General features: G+C 39.5%; 1 long non-coding RNA gene across 1 annotated transcript; it reads left to right on the top strand.

Annotated features, from left to right (window-relative positions):
- Positions 1-3,073: 3,073 nt before the first annotated feature.
- LOC308098908 lies at positions 3,074-5,372 on the top strand. Its single transcript, XR_013934327.1, has 4 exons — positions 3,074-3,153; positions 4,079-4,140; positions 4,676-4,767; positions 5,290-5,372. It is a non-coding gene; the product is annotated as an uncharacterized lncRNA (long non-coding RNA).
- The last annotated feature ends 3,681 nt before the right edge of the window (positions 5,373-9,053 follow it).

Below are 9,053 nucleotides of genomic sequence, written 5' to 3' on the forward strand. Positions count from 1 at the left end.
AGAACATCAAAGTTCCTTGATAAGTTCCATGAGGACACTAGCTTTGTATCCTAAATAGGAGGGCTAGTGTATCTATTCTGAAATGATAGAAACTGAGAGGACAAGTAGGGATAGGCCTATATTCCTCTAGTGGGGGGAGTAATGGAACACAATCCCCAATGCAGGCCTAAACTCGGGACTGCAATGGCGAGACAGACAGACAGACAGACAGACAGACAGACAGACAGACAGACAGACAGACAGACAGACAGACAGACAGACAGACAGACAGACAGACAGACAGACAGACAGACAGACAGACAGACAGACAGACAGACAGTGTGTGTAAACAAAACACATACAGTGGTTGAGTACACAGTATGATGCTTTTCAAACATACAAAATAGGTGCATGCCGCTTGTACAAGGTGTTATTTTGTTGCACAAAGTATACAGCAGCATACTGCTTTGAAATAATGACCTCGGGTCTTGAACCCAGACTCCATGATTAAAGGCTTGTATACATATGGCAAACTGTTGACTATGCAAAGGTCTTCACCTCAGCTGTCAGGTATGGTCATTGTTAAACATCTATGGGGGACTATGGAAATGGGGGCAATTATCACCCATTTAATGATAAACGCACGCACGCACACACATGCGGAATATATTAATGTAATGAAAAAACTACAATTCACATTATAGATGTGACAGAACTTGTTACAGTGTATATATCAGCCCAACATACACTTGTTTTGGGGAAAAGTGGCACAGAAAAAAATAAATAAATCCTTTTAAATAAATATGCAAATATGGGTAAAATACTTAAAAAATTGGAACAATATATGGCAACCAGATATTAAACATAATTTACTGTATTCATCAATGCCTAACACAAATAATCATGCTTGAAATAAGTTAAAAAAAACGACATCATACAACAGACATCATATATTCATTGACAGGTTATATAAGCAAATGATCAGCTGTAATGAAATCTGATTTAAACACATTTTAATGCCCAAACTAACTGAATATATTGCATATCAACAGTGAATGAATGTAGACGCCATGTTGTAGTTTCTGAAAAAAACGACACATACAGCGTGTCAATGGAAAGCACTTCCAAAATTAACTACAAGTCCCACAATGCATTGCAGACGTCTGTTGCTTTGTGGGTGCATGCCCGCCAAATTTCAGTTTGAAAAAACGAAATGCGATTGGCTGTGTGCTAAAGTGCCATGACGTTGCAGGCAGCTATTGGCTCTTGACTCATTGGAGCAGCAGTGAACCTTGAATGAACTCTGAGTGCGCGCAGTCAGTAACTCTCATGCAGGATGCAGGCTCTGTGATAGCTGAAGTGATTTAGGTTAAAACGAACTGAAATAAAGGCACTAAAAGACTGTTGGACAAGAAAGTAAGTTTCTACAAGCTGCTGATATATTTGTGGAGACTTTTGGAGACTTTTGGCATGCACAGTCACAGAGGTTGGAGCAGTGAGATAATATTACAGGTAATGCACAGCTTTTATATTTTCTCATGAAAATGCAGTGGTCCTTCATGTCAAGGACCCCCAAATCCAAAATAGAGGCTATTTGGCTGCAGACCCCCTTCTGAAAATATTTGCAACCTGAGCTTGTAGATCTGCTATTTTCAAATAGCTGATGTAATAGGGTGGTTAAACTGTTTTTTTTCATGCTATATTAACTAATATAGCTAGGGAACCCCCTCAGAAACCTCTGGTGGTCCCTCCCTGGACCCCACTTTGATAATCTACTGTGTATTTTTACTTAATTAAAGGCATAGGGTTTCTTTGGTTAAAATAAGTGTTAAATAGCTCTATATTGTGATAGTACTCATTGCTATAGAGTGTTTGTTCAGTAACAGTGTTAAATAGCTCTATATTGTGATAGTAGCTATAGTGTTTGTTCAGTAACAGTGTTAAGTAGCTCTATATTGTGATAGTAATCATTGCTATAGAGTGTTTGTTCAGTAACAGTGTTAAAAAGCTCTATATTGTGATAGTACTCATTGCTATAGAGTGTTTGTTCAGTAACAGTGTTAAATAGCTCTATATTGTGATAGTAGCTATAGTGTTTGTTCAGTAACAGTGTTAAGTAGCTCTATATTGTGTGACAGTAATCATTGCTATAGAGATTTTGTTCAGTAACTGTTAACCAAACCGAAATGCCGATCTACAAGCTTGTAGATCTGCTATTTTTGGCTAATGTTCCCCTCAGAAAAGGAATTCTAGGTTTCAACAGGTTAAAAAAAAAAGTTCCTATCACACAAACATGTGTTGGCCCCCCTGTAGTAACTCTGAGGACCCCCTGTTGAAGACCCCTGCTATACAGTACCAATGATTACTATCACAATATAGTACTTTAACCTTACAAATTGTTTGTTTTAACCCAAAAATATCACTTACCCTACCTTTAACCAAAATGAGCTGTCATCCAATCTCTTATGCTATTTCTTGTTTGTGTCTACCTTTTGGTGCAGAGACAGGTAATTAATAGAGATAGTAATAATCTGGGCAAATGCAAACAGTGAGAAAATAAGGCAAATACCATTACAATTGACCTTTACTAATGTAATCTAAATTATTGTAGCCTACTGTACACTGTGCCAATTGTGGCTGTGTTAAACCATCAGCAGTGAATATAATGACTCAGTACTATGAGTATATTTACACTATCAAGTGTGAATATGAATGAATAGTCTTGTCAGTGCAACTTAACAGGCATCTGTTACATTTCTGTGATGTCATGTCATAATAATTTATTTGACTGTATACAAAGATTAACGCGTTGATACACAATTTAACTCAGAGATACAAATGAACCATAAAGCCTGGTTTATACTTTGTTGCACAAGGTGCCTGTATTAAAAATGGCTGGTCTACAAGCTCACAATGTGTTGCATCACTTGTAGATCAGCTATTTTTGTGTGACACCAGCGCACTCTGATGACCTGGCTTACCTGTGATCCTACTTTACTGAGGCACTACACTGTCTCTCTGCATGTATGTGATGTCTTAATATAATACACTTAGAGTTCATAACATGGTATTTGTGTTGTAATTTTCATTCACTAGGAGGCAGTGAAAAGATGGAGCTGGACGGGACCGGAGGACATAAAAAAGACGAAGACCCTTACCAGCAGGACAGATCGGGTGAGTTATTGCCCTGCTCTATTACTGTTGCATTTGATTGATCACGTGTATTATCAATTGGCTTTTTATGTAAGGGATAATTAACAGTGAGGTGGTCATTACTGAGAAATACGCTAACAGGGTGATGCAGGACTTGAATAAACACACTTGAGTGAATCAAAGATTCTCTGTCTGGTGGACATATTTTATTTCCTTCCCAAAAAGTGGATTTTACACAAAATGTGGGGGTCTGAGAGGCTTCCCACCATAGACAATAGGCTTTCAGCATCATGAAACTGCCTTTGTTTAAGCGAATATCAAAATCATACTTATGTTTACTCAAGTGTAGTGATCATACTTGCAATGGTTCCCAAACTGGGGGTCCCCAAATGATTTGGAGGGTCCCCAGATGATTACCTTAGTGCAACATTGTTTTCTCACTCGACAGTAAAGAAACCAACATACAGTAAAATTGTATACAGGGTACCTGCACATTTATAAAGTTACAATTTAAGGACTTTTAAGACCTTTTAATACCTCGATAGCCGATCTAAAATGATTAGCTTAATGTGCAACATTGTTTTCTCACTCAACAGTAAACACACCAACATACAGTGTATACAGGGTATCTGCACATTTATAAAGTTACAATTTAAGGAATTTAAGACCTTTTAATACCAAATTGGCCAAATATTATGTAAAAAATAGGCAAATATTGTGAAATCAGCCGATCTACAAGCTCACGCCTAGCAGTGCTAGGCGTTGTGAGCTTGTAGTTCGGATATTTTCACAATATTTATCTGTGGAACCGAGTCAAACTAAATGTAATGCCTACAATTCCAAGTGCTTGTCAGGGTGGGGGTCCCCAGTTCAAATATGATTATTTTGGGGGGTCAGGGCTGAAAAGTACAGTTAGACTGACACCACTGTATTAATGTCCCTACAGACCACCGTCCGTTAAATCTATAGAAGCCTCGGAGAGAGATGGCAGGTCCAGCCGGAGGACAGGTATGTTCCCACCCCCCCCCCCCCCCCCACCTCTGAAATGCCTCTGTTTGTGAAATAACATAACACTTTTGTATCATGTTATGCTGAAAATATCAGTGCCCATACCCTAGGTGGGGTTGGCGAAAGGGCCTCTCTGTGTGGAGTTTGCATGTTCTCCCCGTGTCTCCTAGGGTAGATACCCTCACAAAAACATGCAGTAATCCTGGTCACTATACTGCCTCCCCCTGGCCAGGGGCGCCTGATGGAGGGGAAAGGAACTGGTTGGAATAACGTGTTCCTTCCACGCGCTACGTCCAACCAGGGAAACTCTCCCCTGTCAGGTGATAAGAAGGTCAGTTGGCTCTCATGCATTGAAGGAGGCATGAGCTCGGCCCTGGCCTCCCTAGGTTGGCAGAGGGAAGGTAGTGCCCAGGATTACATAGACAATTGGCACTGGGTGTAAAAAATGGGGTTACAAAATCGTGGGATAAACATTTTAGGAAAAAAATAATATTATGCTTAATGAGGGGTATCTTAAAAGTGTGATTTTCCACAGCTTCCGTACTGCTCACAATGAGGTGGTGACCCAGGCTGTGATGCAGGCTATTCACGACTCAGAGCCCCAGTGGACCACCAGCCTAGTCAGAAGTAAGTCTGATATCACGTTAATTTGGGGACTTATGTTCTTAAATTGCTTGTAATTTTAACAATTGGATGACCTGCTGCTTACCTGTGATCGTGAGGTATTTTCTATGTATGCGTTACCTTGCTTACTGCAAGTCGCTCTGGATAAAAAGCGTCTGCTAAATACCTACATTGTAGATTAGTGTTGATTTGACACTGTTAAAGATAACAGATGGCACACTAACCATCTAATATTGCAAAATGTTATATTGTTGTTTTTGTTAAAAAGGTAAGTTTTCTATTCAAATGGTAATTTCTATAGTGTTTGCTAAATAACAGGGGTCTCTTCTTGCTCTCAAATAAACAGAAAATAAATGTTCTTCAGGAGAGTACCCCCATTTTGTTTGCCAGTTTACATTTTGTCTGCTCATTTCTTTGAGCAGACAAAATGTAAACTATCTGTGATCACTATCCTTTTGAGATGCCTTACTATAATACATTTAGAGTTCATAACTTGGTATTTGTGTTGTAATTTTCATTCACTAGGAGCCTGCAACAGGGCTTATGAGAACATCAAAGCCGCTCAGAAGATGGAACTGGATAAAGACCCTTACCAGCAGGAAAGATCGGGTGAGTTATTGCCCTGCTCTATTACTGTTGCATTTTATTGATCACGTGAATTATCAATTACCTTTTTTATGTAAGGGATATAACAGTGAGGTGGTAATTACTGAGAAATACACTGGAGGAGACAAAGCAGAGGGGTCATACAGTCCAAATGTTTATAGCTTGGGTTGTGTAGCTGCCATAATATAGCTCTGGTCCAGAGCTATATTAGTAGTAAAAAATAAACAATATACTAGTTTCACTACTCGCCAAAACAAAAACATGGGTTTCTGATCTTAAAGGTAGGGTAAGTGATATTTTTTGGTTAAAACTAAAAGTATTTTGTTAAAAGGTTAAAATACTATATTCTGATAGTAATCATTGCTATAGAGTGTTTTTTCAGTAACAGATGTCTCCCTGTCTCTCCAGCTCTTTAATAAACAGAAAATACATTTTTCGGTAGGTGTCAAAATCTCAGCCAATCATGAGAAAGTACAAATTTTTTAGCTTAATTTGTATAGTGTTCCAGTTCCAATTTTGTCTGCTCATTTCTTAGTGTCATCACTTCCATTTCACATTTCACTTGTTTAATCTGTATCCTAATCTGTATCCTGATTGAGTTCTCTGTCCTGGTTGGATAAAATTGAACTGAAACGAAAATGTATTTTCTGTTTAATAAAGAGGTGGAGAGACAAGGAGACTCCTGTTACTGAACAAACACTCTATAGCAATGAGTACTATCACAATATAGAGCTATTTAACACTTATTTTAACCAAAGCAAATCACTTACCCTACCTTTAAGCCTATTCTACAGATCTGTCATAGCATTTTTTTATTGTCCAGTCCAGATCGGTGGCACACTTGAGTGAATCAAAGCTTTTCTGTCAGGACGTTTTATTTCCTGGCCAAAAAGTGCATTTTACACAAAAGGTGGGGTTATAAAAGGCTTCCCACCATAGACAATAGGCTTTCAGCATCATAAAACTGCCTTGTTTCAGTGAATATCAAAATCATACTTAGGTTTTCTCAAGTGTAGTGATCCTACTCTCAATGGTTCCCAAACTGGGGGTCGGGGACCTTTTAATTACTTTAGTGCAACATTGTTTTCTCATTCGACAGTAAACAAACCAACATACTGTTTAACGCAGGGGTCTTCAACGTTTTCAGGCCAAGCTGAGAGAGAGTTGAAGCAGGGACCCCCTCTATATTGTATAAAATTGTGTTTCAGATAAACTTTTGCTGATCTTTTTTCTGGCTAAAGTTCTCCTCAGAAAAGGGATGCTAGGGTTCAAGTGGTTAATGTAAAAAAATAAAATCATATCAAACAAAGATTTGGCGGACCCCCTGTAGTAACTCTGAGGACGTCCTCAAGTTGTGAGTTTGTAGATCAGCTATTTTCACAACATTTATCTGTGGAACCGTGTCAACTAAATGTAATGCCTCAACTCCTAAAATTCCAAGTGCTTGTCAGGGTGGGGGGTCCCCAGTTCAAATATTATGAAGGGGGGTCACAGCCTGAAAAGCTTGGGAGCCCTTGTCATAATGTACACCTGTTCATTTTACAGTCAATGGAAAATGCACTGTTCCTGGTCCAGAGGTTAGCGAGAACTTTCTAATGCTCGGGACTAGAGCTAGCCATAATATAACCCTCATACTGTATTTACTTATTTAGTTTTGTTGATCGCTTTAAAAGTCTAACCTCCTCTTCTCATCTGTTACACAGCTTTTCAAGAAACGGGTCAAGATTGGGCAGAAGGGAGGAGAGAGAGAGGACTTGGACTACCTCAGTGGTGCGGACGCGAACTTTGTCGAGAGTGATGAAGACAAGACTGCCTTTAAAATAACTTCACCAAAGTGGCGCGCCGGACGGCTGTCCAAAATAATGGCTTCATGTCAAACTGCCCTGGATGAAAACCGAAGGAAGTGTGTGGAGCCGAAGTCCAACCGTGTTCGCACAAACTACGAACTCTTCACCAGACAAACCCCCCTGCTGCAGAGGGCAAGCATCACTATCTGCAGGAGAGTGAGAAGGAAGAAGGCGACACTGGAGTGTAAAGCCTTTTAGTTATACACTAATCCACGGAGCGCTGCCCTGTAGGTAGCGCGCCATTGCTGCGGTGTCAGACTCAGTCAGCAGCTGTTGCGGTTCTGTCCGTCTGTTGACGTTACTCTTTACCTGCTTGGTTTAATTACTAAATAACTATACATCTTTGTAAAGTTAGTGTTAGTAAAAGTTAGTAAAAAGCAGGTAAAAGACTCAAGAGTAACGTCAGTGACTGCAGCTGACTGACACAGAGTCTGACACCGCAGCAATGGCTGCGCCACCTACAGGGCAGCGCTCTGTGGATTTGTGTATAGGCTACTGGACTCCTAAGCTTTTGGAAGGGAGTATAAATGGTTCCAGTTCAGTTTACTTTGTTTGATTGGCTTAGCGGCAGATTTGGACTGGAAACACGTGAAGGTGTCATTATGTTTCTGGTTCAAATCTGATGCTGAGCCAATCAAACAAAGCTATGGGGAACTGAACTGGAACACGAAACATTTATGCACCCTTTCAAAAGCTTCGGAGTACAGTTGTGCACAGTTAACGGTGGTGTGTGTGGATGTTTTTATTTTAATACTGTTTTTAGGAGTACAGTTGTGAACAGTTTAGGGTAGTGTGTGTGTGTGTGTGTGTGTGTGTGGATGTTTATTTTAATATTTTTTTAGCATCACTCACACCCCGTTCCGTTTAAAAAGTCAGTTCAGTTCTCCAGAGACTTCTGCCCAATCTTGACCCGTCGTTCCTACCTTGTTCCTAGTTGTGTGGAGAGGGAGTTTGGAAGTGCGTGTGTGGAGAGAGGGAGAGTTTGAGGTGTGTGTGTGGAGAAGAGTTTTGAGGTGTGTGTGTGTGTGTTTTGGAGGTCTTGGCCCCAGCTCTGTTAAAAAATAAATATTGCTCATTTGAAAGTGATTTTTTGTTGTCATTTTTAGCTTAATATTTATCTTCAAAGTAGATCGGCCATGGTTACAGGCCGTATCAATACAATAACCTGACATAATATGCAAGTGGTGTTTGGACTTCAAATATGGTTACAGGTCGTATCAATACAATATCCTGACATAATATGCAAGTGATGTTTGGACTTCAAATATGGTTACAGGTCGTATCGATACAATATCCTGACATAAAATGCAAGAGGTGTTAGGACTTCAAATATGGTTCCAGGTCGTATCGATACAATATCCTGACATAAAATGCAAGTGGTGTTTGGACTTCAAATATGGTTACAGGTCATATCGATATAATATCCTGACATAAAATGCAAGTGGTGTTTGGACTTCAAATATGGTTACAGGTCGTACTTCAAATATGGTTACAGGTCGTATCGATACAATATCCTGACATAAAATGCAAGTGGTGTTTGGACTTCAAATATGGTTACAGGTCGTACTTCAAATATGGTTACAGGTCGTATCGATACAATATCCTGACATAAAATGAAAGTGGTGTTTGGACTTCAAATATGGTTACAGATTGTATCAATGCAATATCCTGACATAAGCTGCAACTGGTGTTTGGACTTCAAATATGGATAGTGGTCATATCTTGACATTGGATATGAGTAACTAATCATCTCCACATATGACAGCTGTCCATTTCTGATGAGATATTTTAGACACTGATTAGAATTATTTCCCGAATATGGCATGTGGTAATATA

This window comes from Gymnoscopelus braueri, assembly GCF_963280865.1.
Source record: "Gymnoscopelus braueri genome assembly, chromosome: 13".
NCBI lineage: Eukaryota > Metazoa > Chordata > Actinopteri > Myctophiformes > Myctophidae > Gymnoscopelus > Gymnoscopelus braueri.